At 39.3% G+C, this 14,621-nt stretch overlaps 1 protein-coding gene across 8 annotated transcripts in view; it reads left to right on the top strand.

Moving 5' to 3' along the window:
• The window catches only part of LOC122824145 (homeobox protein Mohawk-like), a 151,071-nt gene that overhangs the window by 102,245 nt on the left and 34,205 nt on the right, over nucleotides 1-14,621 (top strand). For 2 of the 8 annotated variants that reach the window (XM_044104399.1, XM_044104405.1), the window contains exons 1-6: nucleotides 7,150-7,234; nucleotides 7,585-7,815; nucleotides 8,524-8,603; nucleotides 8,690-8,796; nucleotides 10,447-10,631; nucleotides 11,154-11,278. The gene's annotated coding sequence lies outside the window, so the exon portion shown is untranslated. Of the gene's footprint in view, nucleotides 1-7,149; nucleotides 7,235-7,260; nucleotides 7,816-8,523; nucleotides 8,604-8,689; nucleotides 8,797-10,446; nucleotides 10,632-11,153; nucleotides 11,279-13,611; nucleotides 13,708-14,621 lie in introns of those variants that run through there. The other 6 variants (XM_044104402.1, XM_044104404.1, XM_044104400.1 and 3 more) reach the window with 6 other exon arrangements.

Here is a 14,621-nt window from a genome sequence, read left to right as displayed (position 1 = left end):
TTTTCCTCATTTTGTGGTAAATGGACCTGGAGATGATGTTGCTGACAGATGGAGCATCAGGCCTGGAGTTTCCACCACCTCTGTGTTCTCCAGCTGATCAGCCTCAGCATCACCTCAAGTCTGCAGCTGACAGTCATCTGAAAGTGAACTGAAGAGAAACTGAAGACGGTCAGCGATGACGGGTATCTTAACTTTCAATGAGCATCTTTGAAAATGATCAGTCGAATAGTTGAAGGTGTTTAACAGATGCATATTATTCCACCTGAAGTTCCAAGATCCATCAGGGACACAAATTCCTCGACTTCTTAACTTTACCATGATATCGTTGTTTGCCCAAGTCAAATTAAAGTGACTAGTCGGCCCGGAGGAACTTTTTATGACTTTTAAACCGACCCAGTCTCTCTATTCAAGACTCCATGGAGTAACTTATTGTCATGATGCGTTCAATGTTCTCTGAGGGTAGCTGCATATATTTTGACTGTTTGCTGGTCTGTGATTCTATTCAGCAACTTGTCCTGGTTTAATGGGCCACCAGCCCAAAGAGAGGCATGATGGGAATTCACCTGATAATGAAAACAAAATCAGTCATGACAGAAAGATTCAGAGCATGACCAAATGAAAGAGGGATGTCAGACTTTCTTCTTGGTTAAGAAAACCAACAAGAAGCAGAGTGATTGTGTAATGAGGCCTGTCCCTTTATGAGCTGATGTCATTTCCAGTAAAGAACCACTGGTCCACAGAGGACGCCAGGATATTATGAGTTGAGCGGGCAGCAGACGGTGCTACCAGGTTCTGCTGAGGCCCAGCCAGTGAACAGAGAACGGATCTGTAAAAAAGTCGGTTCCACCCAACATCATAAACTGACCAATCAGTCTGCCTGGTGAGAGAAACCATGTGGCCGAGTCTGAAGACAAACAAACCATAAAGCACAACACCAGTGCCAGAGACTTTTATCCTCCAGTGAGAGGACTTGTGGACCTTTGAGGTGCTGATGAGGAAGTACAGCATGAGGTCAACATGAAATGAGTGAAGAAAGAACCTTCTAATGTGTAAAAGTGTCAGAGAGAAACGTTTGGGGACTCATTAAGCAAAGGCAGCAGAACCAAAGGGAATCCTCCGAGCCGACGGTCAGAACCTCCATGTCAGGCCTCAGTAGGTGTTGATGGCAGGGAGTGGTTCTGCAGTGGATGGGGAGCTTTTTAGCCTTTGGCCATAATGAGTGGTGGTCAACAGGGACTGGTACACAACCAGTTATATGATGAGGAAACTGGAGCTGTTCCTTCCAGAAACTGGAGCTTTCTGAGGAGGAGAAACGTTGTCAGGTTAAAGTCTGGCTGCTTGATGCTCTGACCACTCTGCTGAGGGTTCTCATTCATCTGAAGGTCCTGCTTCAAGGCTGAAACGAAGCTGGATGTCTTGGTCTGTTCAACAGAAATATCTTCTCACGTTCCAACTTCTTAAACAGCAAAGTGGTGGGAGAAATACTCCCTAAGAGCTGCTTTTCTTTGTTGGAGCTCTGGACACATTCCTGTTTGGGTCTAATGGGTTACTGACAGCCATTATCTGAGGATCAGGTTTTGCCTTAGATTACTGCTTTAAGATAGGAAAGAAATGCCTCAAGATGCTGAGCTCTACAAGGCTTTTAATGTGATCAAGGATAAAAGAAAACTTTTAGTTTTCTCTAATTATAGAAACTTCTTTTTTTTTTATCTCTCCCTTGGAATTTCAGCTTCTTGAACTTAAATGACACAAATGCCTCACAAATCCAACCTGCTTCAGTAAATGTTTGAATAATTACATTGGAGCACATTGGCTATTATACAGTTGAATGCAGTTTACCATTTGCCAGTACATTTAGTTTTCTTGTAAAACACCCTTCCTGTGTTTTTAGATAGAACGGTCAGACAGAAATTCCTCCTTCTGTAAATCCAACATGGGTCAGCAGAGGACCATCAATGTTTCTCAGTCATGAATCTCTGTTCTTGCCGCCTGCTGAGGCTGATATTGCTGCATACCTGCAGCCTGCTGTGGCTGCATGTTAGTGCACAGTGAGGGGTTAACTGAGGCTCTTAAAGGACTATTGTCTCTTGAAATTAGTCTCGGCATGCTGGAGCACTCAGGGATTTGAGTGAGTGTGGAATATTAACAGATGCAGATGCTACGCAAATAGAGTAAATACATAAATGTTTACTCTCAAAGATAAAGTGATGGAAAAAGAGGAGAATGTAGAAGACGAGAGGAGAAGTAGAAGAAGTGCAATATTCTGGGCTTTTGTATAAGTAATTTGACTCTTCAGAAAGTATGAAGAGGAGAGGAAAACAGGGAGCTTCTACAACCCAATGGACCTTTAGAAGCTTATTCTTTTATACCGGTTGAAATTTGTTGATGTTTCTTAATGATATATTGGACCAAACAAAAGAGCAAAAATCCCAGTGAGACAATACTAGAGTTAGAAAGACAAATTGGATTGTTTGTTTAGTCTGAACATTTTTTGATAACAGGAAAATTACAGTTCACTGTTTATAAGATCTCCTCTACTTGACAGATACTTACATTACTTGGAGATCCCGTCAACATTTGGCTCCCAGAGAATTATTTGTGTCAATGACATTGCTCATTGTTTTTCAAACATTTTTGCTGTCCACCCAGTCAATAATACATTCAAGCTCTTATTTGCAGTCAGTTTTAATTTAACTAAAAAATACTGCGGTATCACCAGCAAACATTGAGATCCCTGCTTTGCTTAGGCAAACCATTTGTAAATATTGTACATAGCATTGGGCCGAGACAACTTTCTTGTGGCACTCCATGTTTTACAGTTTTACTGTCTAAATAGCAGCCATTATAATGAGCCAGTTGCCTCCTGATATTAAGATAACTACTGATAAATTGCAATGTGGATTCTTCAGAGCTATAGGATTCAAGTTTCTTCAACAAAATCTTATGATTAATAATGTCAAAGGCTGCTTGAGGTCTTCATCTAGTGAACAGATCGAGATCAACCTCACAGCAGCCTTCAGGTATTTTCTAGAGGGTTTTATGTAAAGTGTTGATCCCATGGTATTATTATTGTTCTTCTATTTCTCATAAATTGACAACCTGCATTAAAACCAGCCAATCAGAGCCACTGAAAATATTCCTGTTTATGATGATGTGATTTTCTCAAAGATGTGTTTTGTGTTCTTTTTAATGTTCTCGTCAAGCATTTAAAACATAGGAGTCAAGTGTCCATGAACGGAACTGGAACCAGAAGAGTCCGTGAACTTCTGTATGCAGAGTTTGACTTTGGGTTTCTCCTCAAGTTTTATGGCCATAAATCTCACAATGCTGCTATATTTGACAAAAGTCTGTCCCCTCCAAAGAAAACAGTGGCACCGAGGCCTCAACCCCTTTAAATACAAGCGAACCACATTATTCCAAAGCCACAATTACAGGTTTGTGTGCATAAGAAGTCCAAGCAGTGATATGGAAATCTTCTCAGAGGTATCAGGGTTTGTTTACTGAGACTCATTTAGATCAGAGCTGATTGGTTCTCATGTAGCCAACATTATGTCTCTATGACCCTCTTATAATTCAACCATCTCATGTATCTCAGTTTGTCAGGTGCAAACAAGTTTTACTAAGTGATCTTTTAACTCATTAAAGTAAATTACATTGTGCAGCTAAACTGTAAATCTGGGTACATATGTGCCATAAGAAAGAAAGTTACTGGACAGATTTAAAGAATCTTTCAGCCCCACTTAACCAAGTTTAAAAGGTTTTACCATTTTTCAGTTTGTCCTAAATCACAGAGGATTGTGGGAAAGGACAGGCTGATTTCAGGGAGCATTTTACAACTTTGGGATGTGGTCACACACAGCTAGCAGCTCCTTCTTACAATGACCAGAGTCACCTTCATATTTTCCTGCTTTAACCACATGAGCCCCACTGATCTGGATTTAACACAGAGCCTGGAAAACAAGTGAACTCCTCGGAAGAGAAGAATGTGACTGAAAAATGACAACAGAGACCCGATCTGACTCTCTCCAAACCAGGAACAGGAACAGTAGTAGGCGTCTGAGCACCTTCTCATCACTCTTACTGCTCACACACTCCTTCTGTGTGTGTTTGGTTTGAGCTTGAATGGATTGTTGGACACACTGAACTGATGCAGGCTGCAGTAGGTTTCTGTGTGTCATCCAGTGGTTTCCATGAAGTTTAATCAGGGCCTTGAGCTCCTGCAGTGGAGAAACAGTATGGAGAGCAGCCTGTGTTTATTATGCTGTATTAAGTTTTAGTCACAGAACATCTAAGAGAGCAGGTGCTTCTAAACACGCTGCAGATCAGTTTTCCTTTGGAAAAGACCCAGAGATCATTCCATTTAATCTCTGCTTTAACAAACAGCAATTAGGTCGGCTAAAGAGACCTGGGGTAGATATATAAAGACCCTCGTTTATCCTGCTTCTGCTTCCACATTTTCACGCAGACTTTAATCCATCTTCTTTCTTTGTTTTTCCTGTTCAAAGCCAGCCAGGTGCTCACATTAAATCATGCACTAAGTTAATTCTCTAGCGTGTCTCAACTCAACATTGACTCCAGCAGCCAGTGGCACATTTTCAGAAACTCCTCCAAGTAAAATACCTGCAGAAGGAGGAAAGCTCATAAATCCACTTCTCTAACAACAACAGCATCAGAAATTATTTGTCTTGTTATTGTAGAAGAGCTGCTGCCTCTCCTCCCCTCAGGGGGGGATTTAACTGATCGATTCCCATTCTGACCCCATCAAGCTGATTCCTACAAACTGTGGAGACAAAGACGCTCCACCTGCTCTGACTTTGTTCTCAACGATCCGAAAGACAGAGCTCACCTTCCTATTGGTTCAGCTGGCAGATAAAGAGCCAAACAGGTCAGCATCAGAGGAAACCAGTGATTTTACTGATAATCAGAAAGACCATATCTGGGTCAGATGTCAGGACCAGAGAGGATGGTTGTGGCAGATCAGTGTTTGATTTCAGTGGTTTAAACACAGAACACTACAGCATTGGTTCTTATCCTGCTCAAACTGGAGAACATTGTGGAAAATCAGAGAACGCTGAGATGAAACACCTGAAGAAGAACTTGAACATTCATCTTAAAGCAGGACCTTCCAGCCTGTGGTGAATTACCTCTGAACTGAATGAACCTTTGGGTCTAAACAGAGAGAGTGAACACAAACAGAATATTTTCAGTCCTCAGTGTTTGTCTGCAGTACAGAGCCAAACCAGGAGCCAGTGAGGAAACGGGTTCTCAAATATGAGCTGAGGTGGACGATCTTATTGAGATAATATTGACTCAGATATAATATTTCTTCACATGTCCCGTCATTGCATTTCAGGCTAACATATATCAAGAAACTGTCTGCCTACATGTTCCAGGGCAGTTTTGCTTTACAAAAAGAAAAACCACACACATCTGAAGGCATCTGATTTGCTTGATTAACTTCTCTAACCACAGGATCTGAGAAAATTTTGAATGTAGAAGTTTTGGAGTCTTTATTAAGATGTTTTTTGTTTAAATGTAAAAAGTACCTTCTATGTTTGAATGTAAAAGTTAAAAAAAAAAACATCTTATCATGTTATGTTTTAACACTGTTTCCTTTTCTTTTTAAATGTGTAACTTTTCTGTGTTAAGTAAAAAGAAAAAACTTCCTAGAAGTTTTAATGATTCTATTTATAATGTCAATACCAAGGCAAGCAACTGTGTAACATTACAAACCAATGTGTTTACTATGTTGGGTGATTCACATCAAAAAGTGGGTTGTAACTAGCTCTAACTTTTGGGGTTAGCTTTTGGTCTACTCAAGTTCCCAAAAATTACTTAAGTAGCTTTTTATTTTTTAAAAAAATACACTTTTCAGAGTAGTTTTATAACGTTGCACTTTTTACTCTTATTTGAGTAATATTTCTGGATACTCTAGAAGAACAAATGTTTAACAAAAAATTTGTTCTTCTCAGTTGTAATGTTTTGTATCTGCTGAGCCTGCTGAGCCATTTGGCGGTCAAGTTAATGAAGCCGAGATTAATAGAGCACACAGAACTTCAAATAAAAGGAGCACTTTGCTCTTAAAAGGCACAATTTTCTCCGAGTTGCAAAAATGGAAAATAAAGTTCAAGAAATGCAGCAAAAATAGTCTTGTTAAGTGAATGGCCCGTAAATACTATTCTAAAATACTCTATACTTGTCAGTAAATACTAGTATTTGTTATGAGTTATTATCGCGAGCTAATAAAAAAAGTTATCTTACAGTTTTGATTGTGTCTCTTATGTGTTGGTAATCTGAATGGTCTGAATGTGCAGTTCCATCTCAACCTTATACAAATAAACATGAACATGCAGTGAAAAAGTCGATTTTCAATCAGTTTTTTTTTCACCAGAGTTAGGAATAAACACGTTTTTACTGAGGCTCTTTAAATGTGTATATATTTGAAATTTGAAATTGACATTTGTGACTGTATACAAAATAGACCAGCAAATATTGCAGGAAGCATATTGTGAGGGAACGCAAAAGGAAAAAAAAATTACCTATGTCCACTAGGGGGCTCCGTAGTTAAGAATGCCAGAGTACGTAAACAAGATGTTTTTTCAATTTCTGATCATTTTAGACATTTTTGTAACAACAGCACCACATACAGACATAAACAAGAATTGCAACCAGTAGGTTAAATAAAAGCAAAAACGCGTTTGCAAAATATATTTTTCAGGTACCCATTTTTCACTTAGTTACATTAACATACTCTAACACCTTAAACTATCACTGGAAGTACTTAACCTAATTCTAAGGTTAATTCTTTCATATTGAAAATACTGTAATCATTTGTTAAAAATACTGAATTTGGACATAACTTTCTATTTTTTGTCTGTCTAATTATTTTTAAGACACTAAAGATATTAAAGTAACAAAGCAATAAACAAGTATTCAAGTCGCTTTTTACTCTTTCTTGAGAGTATTTCTTGTTTACTAGCCACCTCTGCTTACACCTGGTTGTATTTCTTTTCCTTGTTTTATTTGTTTTTGGGATCAATAACGTATTTTTGAATTGAACTGAATTTTGAAACAAATTTTTAATTTTGAGAAGACGTAATTAACGCAGTTGCTAAGACACAGCGTAGCAGTATCAAAGCTGCTTACAGATTTCCCTTACCAGCTTGGTTGCCCTGGTAATCATTAATTATTGTCACCTGCTGACGATTCTACAGAACCACCTCGTTAAAATACGGTAATGCTATATTTTAATGATATTAAAACACTTTTACCATGGACAATAACTAGTTTCTAGCACTTGGCTGTGTTCAAACAGCTTTCAGCTAAATAATTGAGTTTCTTCAACTATAGTTGAGCTTCAGCTGCTTTCTGTGTTGAAACTGTCAGCTTAGCGAATGTATGGCTACTAGCTGCTCCGGTCGTAACTGCCGCTCATGTTATTTTATTTCCTATACAAGACTGGTAAAACCAAGAGACAACTATTTATGTCAATTTCCTCAGCTTCAAGTTCTTTCTTCAGGAACCACGCTGAACTGAAGCGACAGTTGAGTTTTTCCTCCAGTTTGTTCTACTTTTGAACTTCAGGAGGCGCTATTGGGCTGATGCTGACCAGGGCGGCCCAGTGGACCAGCTCCAGAACACCGGCTCTAGCACAGACAATTTGGAGTCCACGCCACTGACCGGGTATAAGAAAATCCTGGACTTGTTGGGGAATTTTGTTTCCAGGCACCCGCAGGAGGCAGAGCATGTGTTTGAGGAGCCGCTTCAGTGGAACACCACGTTAGCGAAATCTGATTTCAAAGACTATATCATCAGGTTGGTCTAATGATGAACTGGCTGCTGCTCTCACTATTATTCGTCTCTCTGAGGCAGGCTGTCATCACTCAGACAGTCTCTCAGTGTCAACACAATCTCAGAAAGTTTGTTTTCCTGCAGCAATTCAGACTGTATCCAGCTGAATAACTTATTCAATTGATTTATTTTTCATCTTCAGTGAAACAGAGAAGGTTCCATTTTCATTTAATCAGATGTTCTGGTCTGCTTTTATTGTGCGATTGATACTGAACCTCCCAGGTGTGTCGTGGGGAAACGCTACACCCAGATTAAACATTTGCTTAAACATATGCTTAATTAAACATGAGTTTAATTAAACTCATGTTTAATTAAACACGAGTTTAATTAAGCATAATCAAGTCAACCTTCAGCGTTTCATTTTTTACTTCCATATTTTTTTTAGATGAAAGCCATTTCTGTCTTTTTTTTTGTGTGCCAGATAAAGTTTTGCCTAATTACTCCAAAATTTTAGGTGACTCGGTTATTTATTTATTTTTTAGCTTTTATTTCCTGTGCAGTGACGGGAAATATAAACAACACTGCGATACCTTTTATTTTTAACTTTTTAAGTTTTCTGTCTGTTCAGTTAAATATAGTTTGTAGAGGTGGGACAACTGTACAGTCCCTTGAAAAAGACAGTGAGGGGAAGCCACTGTTGGAGTTTTTTCCACCTTCTGTTTCTGTTCGTAGCTTCAACCAGCTCCCTAAACCGCTGCATCTGGCAGATGACGGGAAGCATCAAGAGGTCCAAGCGTGTCTAGAAAGTAACTGTAAGGCTGCATGACAGAAGATGACACCATGACTGAATCAGATAGGATCTTTGATCTGTGTTTATTTTTCTACATTTTGACTGCAGACATGCTACCCTTTTACCCAGCGCAGTGGAGGAGGAAGTGGAGTTCTTGAAAGAGTACTGCACTGAAGGGGGGAAGAGGCTGCTGAAGTCAGTGAGATACACATCAGGTTGAAATCTTCTTCACAATTTACTGTTAACAGGAATGCTGGCTTTTCCATAACAAAAATAGTAATATTGTGCAGCTAGAGCCAACATGGAGGTCATACTATCTGACAGATTCTGGTTTACAGAGTTTTTAGTCTGCAGGTGCTTGTTGTCTAACTGAAAACAAAGCATGAAGCAGCACAAGTTTCCATGTCCTTCTGCTCTCTGGCAGAATCAATTACAATACTCTCAACAAATCATTGTCTGGATCTGTTCCCCTTAGATCCCTTCATTGTTTTGATCCATGCAGCTCACTGTCCTGTTAGTTTAGGTTTTTATCCCTGCAGGATATTTTAAAGCAGTTGTTTGCTGATGATTCTAGTGAAATGGAACAACAAGCATGATATCTGGGAGGTATTTAGGAATCACAGTCATTCTTATGGACAGGCTCTCTTCAGGTTCTAATTGAGGAAACAAAGTTGCATCATTGCAGCTCCTCCCCTGATGGCAAAGCAGAAGCTCAAACCCACAAAGCAGCAGCCAGAGACACCAGCAGCTGATTTCCAAACATTTCTGCTTGTTGCTGAAGTTTAACCAGCAGTTCTGGACCAGAGGAGCCCAGAGGGGACGTTAGGACACCTACCAATAAAATAGGTTTTAGTGCTCAGAACTCTCCGACATCACTCTCACTTACAGCGTTTTAAAAGCATCTGGAACAGAGTTTGATTTTATTCTAGGGAGTGTTCCCTTCAGCAAACACATGGCGTTTGTCCATTTCACATATAAGAGAATTACAGAATTTTGGTTGGCCTAATAAAGTCCTCCTGTTAGTCTGTGGTTGGGTGAATTGACTTGTATGTTTCCAGTAGCGAGTCACTTTGTGTTTAATGAGAGACGATGGCCGTGCTTGGCTCCAGCTGATGGTGAACCCAACCTGCAGACTTACACGTTCATTCCTCTTCCTGCCCTTAACAATGTGCAGCTCCTAACAGCCAATCAGAGTCTGAGCTGTTCCTGCAGGTGTCTGTGATTAAACTGTGACCTGCTCTCCATTCATACAGACACATTGGCATTTTTCTACAGGTTGTAAAGTTTGCTGTTAGAGTTTCAAATCCTCCAGAACCAGAACCAGAATCAGACCATGAAGAACAGCAACTCAGATCAGACTGAGCTGGGAGCTTTTAGTTGGATTCTGAGGAATGGGAGACGTTTGATGTTATTCAGATGATTAAAGAGGGATTTGTGCTTTGGGAATCTTTGGGAACATGTTCTTTTGTTGCAGTTCCTCAGTAAAGACCCAGTCCTGATGCAGGCCTGCAGATTGTTCACAAGGGATTTTATGGGAGTTCAGGGTTTCTCGTTTGCCTCTAATAACTGCTCTGTTGTTTTCATTTCACTCTTCTTGGACTGACATGACAACACTTTGTTAGACATTAATATCCTTTTTGTCCAACAATGAAACATAATTAAACTCTGATGTTGTTTGGGACAATATTCAGAAAACATCTTCACAAGTAACAGGAATCAAACTGATCATTTGGGTTTAATAAGTTTCGTTTTCAGAGTTTTACAGACAAATTTTACAGATTTGTTCCATCAAGATTTAATTCTATTTGATAAAAGGGAATCTTTGTTCTCTATTTTTAACCTCTGTCTTTTTCTGTCACCATCAGTATTTTGTAGAACAGAAACCTCGTAAGAGTATTCACGTTGCACACCTGGATTATGAAATAGAACAAGCCCAACCCAAGACGCCTGAAGAACGAGAGTGGGAGAAAGTACAGCAAGCTCTGTACGGCAGGAGGAAACGTGAACCATGTCATAGATGGAGGAATCTCGGTGTGCTGAATATGTGTAGGTAAGTGAGAAGTGATGTAAGAAAAGTGGCTTTAAATTTAACCAGACTACCATGAAGAGAGCGAGGCAGTGATCCCTCTGTTAGTGCAGAGGAGCTTTGGAGCAGAAGGATGCTGAGCTCCCTCCACATCTGCTCAGCATGCCTGCCAGCAGTCACTCTTTATGAAGAGATGATTGGATGCTTTATGAATATCAGTGGTAATATTCCTGATGGCTCAGTGATCAGAGTTAATAAAGACTTCAGAGTGTGGAAACCCTGTCTGCCCAATTACAGACACCAAACCAAGAGAAGTTGTGAAAAATCCCAGCGATCACATCTGGTCTCTGACTGATAAATAGATCTAGAAAGAGCTGAGCTGTTGCAGCTGGAGCCTTTTATAAGTGGACACAGTGGAGGAGAAACTGGCTGAAGTTGAAAGGATCTCAGTGGCTAAAAAGTACCAGCCTTGTCTCAGATTGTTAATAAATGATGATGATTAAAAGTAGAAGCAGTCATAATTACTCTTATTTGAAATAATTGCAGTGCCAGTGGAATTGAAGGCCAGGAAGAGCTCTGCACAGAAGAAAATTCTGGAACCCAAAACCTAGATCATGATGAAGAGTGGCCTCTGCATCATCTTCTCCTGGACTCACAGCCTTCCTGAGAAGGTAAGTATTATCTTTCTGAAGGTCCCAGCTTGATTGAACTGTCGGCATGTGTTTGATGCTCATTTGCACACAAACTTTTCACAGTCCGCAAGGCACACCGAGCCAAACTCTCCTACCCCACTGCAGTATACGTCACAGTGTCACACATGTGTGACTTGCGACACAGTAAACGCAGCAATCATTGCAGAGAAGAACGACTGTTACGAGTTCACACGTTTGGAGGAGAAGGATATAATAATTGATGGGCTGGAAAACATCATTTAATTTTTTACGATTTGAAAGAAAAGGAACAAATGGCAGAGTTGTATATTTCAGTACACATTTCATCACTACCTTGGACAATTGCTCTTCAATTGTCACAATAGGTTTGCATAGAGAGGTGGGCGAACAGTTCAGCAGTGAGGTTGTAACAAGAAGGATGGATGACATGAGGATAAGAACAAAATGACCCAGTTTTCGTCACGCACCTGCAACAGTTAGAACTAATTTCTCACTTTTGCAGTTCAGCTCGACCTCTGCAGATTCCAGAGCTGAGTGCTTGAGTCTAGAAGGAAAGGTTTTTGCTCCACAGCTGAAAAACTCCCAGTTTACATAATTATAAAAAGCAGAAAAAGGAAGCTTGTGTTTTGTTAAATGAAAGCAGCAGTAGTGCTGAAACTTGTAACTCCGACAACTACAGCAATGTTAACATGTGGCAGCTGCAACAGAAGTGGTGATGGAAACAAATTCACAAAAAATGAAGAAGGGAAGGCTGGAAACACTGGAGAAAACCAAAGCTCTCTCAACTTTGTTCTCTTTGGTCTAAAATAACCATGTATGTGAAAAAGGAACCTAGTTGTGGTTTCAACATTGTTTGTACATCATAAAGCAAATTCCAGAACAGGGACACAGAAGCTGTTTGAAAACAGAAAAAGATCCATGTTATTATCAAAAAGGCTCTTAATGTTAATCCAATATTTTGAATTGTGGCAGACATGGTTTGAACAGCCTTGTTCACTTCCTCTGTTGCCATTGATTAACTACAGGCACGCTACAATTCTGCAGCACAGAAGATGGATGTCATCATTCATAACTTTTCCTTCTGTTCACTAATTGGCCTGGTAGAAATTCTACCAGAGAAATCCACTTTAATTGGGGAAAATCCAGACAGAGCCCTGAACTTGATTAGAATCGAGTGGACTTGCATAGGAAGGCCATGGCCAGATTATCAGAGCAATAATTAAGCCAAAGCTATTCAAAACGTATACATTTTCCATTTAAGATATCCAAGATTTCTGTAAATATGTTCTACCCACATAGTTTTGGTCTCATGTGGTTCAAATTCTTTAGAAAAACAAAAGAAGGAACTCCAACGCAACCCTTTTTGTTATCCAACTATTAATCCAAAAAATAATTAACAGATTAGCCCTACACTGTATTAATGGTATGTAAAACAGAAAGGGCTGAGAGTTTCACATGTTGATGCTAAAAGTATTTACCTTTAGTGCAATGTAAGGGGATACAATGTTATTGTATTTTAGGCAATGAAATGTTTTTTTAAATCCATTTAATCATCAGAATATTCTGTAGAATAACCACTTACTAAAGTAATTGTTAGTTGCAGCTCTAATATAGACAGGAACATTCAGACAAGCTACATTAGAAAATGATCTCCCTCATTCTTCAGCAGTAGAATACCATTATAGCTCAATAGTCTTAGTGATACTCAAGGGCTTCATGTTCAGGAGACAGTTTGTGATTTTCTGAATTGATTCCCTTCTGACTTCCAGAGCTTGTGGGTAAATAAGATCCTTCTCACTTCAGTTGAGAAAATATTTTATGGAAAACTCTGCAGTTGAGAAGATTTCTACGTGAGAAGAAAATAGAAAATAATTGGAAGGAAATTCCCTGTCTAAAAGTAGGCATTCACTCTTTCCAAAAGGGGAACAAAGAGATGTAAATGATATGAAAGGGGCAACATTCAGATAAAATCAACACACTATGCAGTGTATTTTAAAGTTTAACATCAGGTTTGTGCTGATGGCTTCAGTGTTTTGTGTTTTCCTGCAGCAGAAAGATGCATGCAACTCTAAACAGCATGTCCCGCTCTCTTTCTGTCTGGAAACCCCACAGTGCAGTTATTTATCACCTTTGACCTGCAGTCATTTCATAATATCATCACCATAAATAAAACAAATAAAAAATATCTGTCTTTATTTTAGGAGCAGATCTTTTCCCTCTCACACCACAGACTGCTGCTTGTTGTTTAGAAAGTCAAACACTTTCACACAGAGACACATGCATCATGATCTGTTTGATGTTTTAATGATGTTTATGTGGGAATATTTGCTCAGGGGTCTGAAGTGTTTGTTTTTCTACCTGGACGGCTGCAGACCTGTTCCTCTATGAGGCTCATGTTGATTCTCACAACATCCAGAATGCAAACTGAAGTCAGTTTCTGACAAACATGAATTCATGTGTTTGATTTACATAATTCTCACTTCCCTCTCCAGTTTCTAGTGCATCAGTGTTAAAGTATGAGCTTCGTTTCATCATCCCTGTTATAAACAGATTTATTTTAACAGGAAGGAAGAAGCAGGTGGAAATACTGCTAGATTTTAAAGAGTCAATCTAATTATTGCAGAAAGAAACTGAGTTGATAAAACTAGAGATAATTTAGGAAGATGATTTTTAACTTGTTTAAATATCAACTGAGATTTTCATTAAACTAATGAATTTAACAGTAGCTGATTGATGCAAGCCGTGTCCTCATTAAGGTTTCCTCCCTCTGCTGGCCAGAAGCAGAACTGCTGCGTTGTTCTCAGATCTTCATGACTGATTGCTGCAATAAAACTGATCCATAAAGCAGTCAGTAGCAGCAGGTTTTCTCACCAGAAGCTCATTTCTGACTCATTATGTTGTCCTCTAACATCGGATGGTTTTCTTTATTTTTCTAATAATTATTTATTCTCACAAGATTAATGATGACATCATTTTCCTCTTTGATGATGACAGCATTTCTCAACTCAAAGACCTGACTAGATCTTTATTCTAGTCAGGTCTTTAACTAGAATAAAGATCTAGTCAAAGACTAGATCAAGATCTAACATTTTAGACACTGATAATTCTTAAATGATTCAGCTTTATTTTATTGGACATCCAGTAATCAATCATTCTGTCCAGTTCTACCAGCATCCAGAGTCTGGATTGTTGATGTTACTGGGAGATTGTCACTCTGAACCTACAGTTTGAACACTGATCTGTCCTCTTCAGTTCAAACTCTGCCAGGTTTCCTCTCTGACATTAAGATCTACAAAGCTCTTTCAGCCACCTGCATTCATCTGCACCAACCCAACGCTGCAGA

The sequence above is a fragment of the Gambusia affinis genome, linkage group LG21 (assembly GCF_019740435.1).
Source record: "Gambusia affinis linkage group LG21, SWU_Gaff_1.0, whole genome shotgun sequence".
Lineage (NCBI taxonomy): Eukaryota > Metazoa > Chordata > Actinopteri > Cyprinodontiformes > Poeciliidae > Gambusia > Gambusia affinis.
Note: the sequence above shows the minus strand (reverse complement) of the source record. Positions and strands in the feature narration are given on the sequence as shown.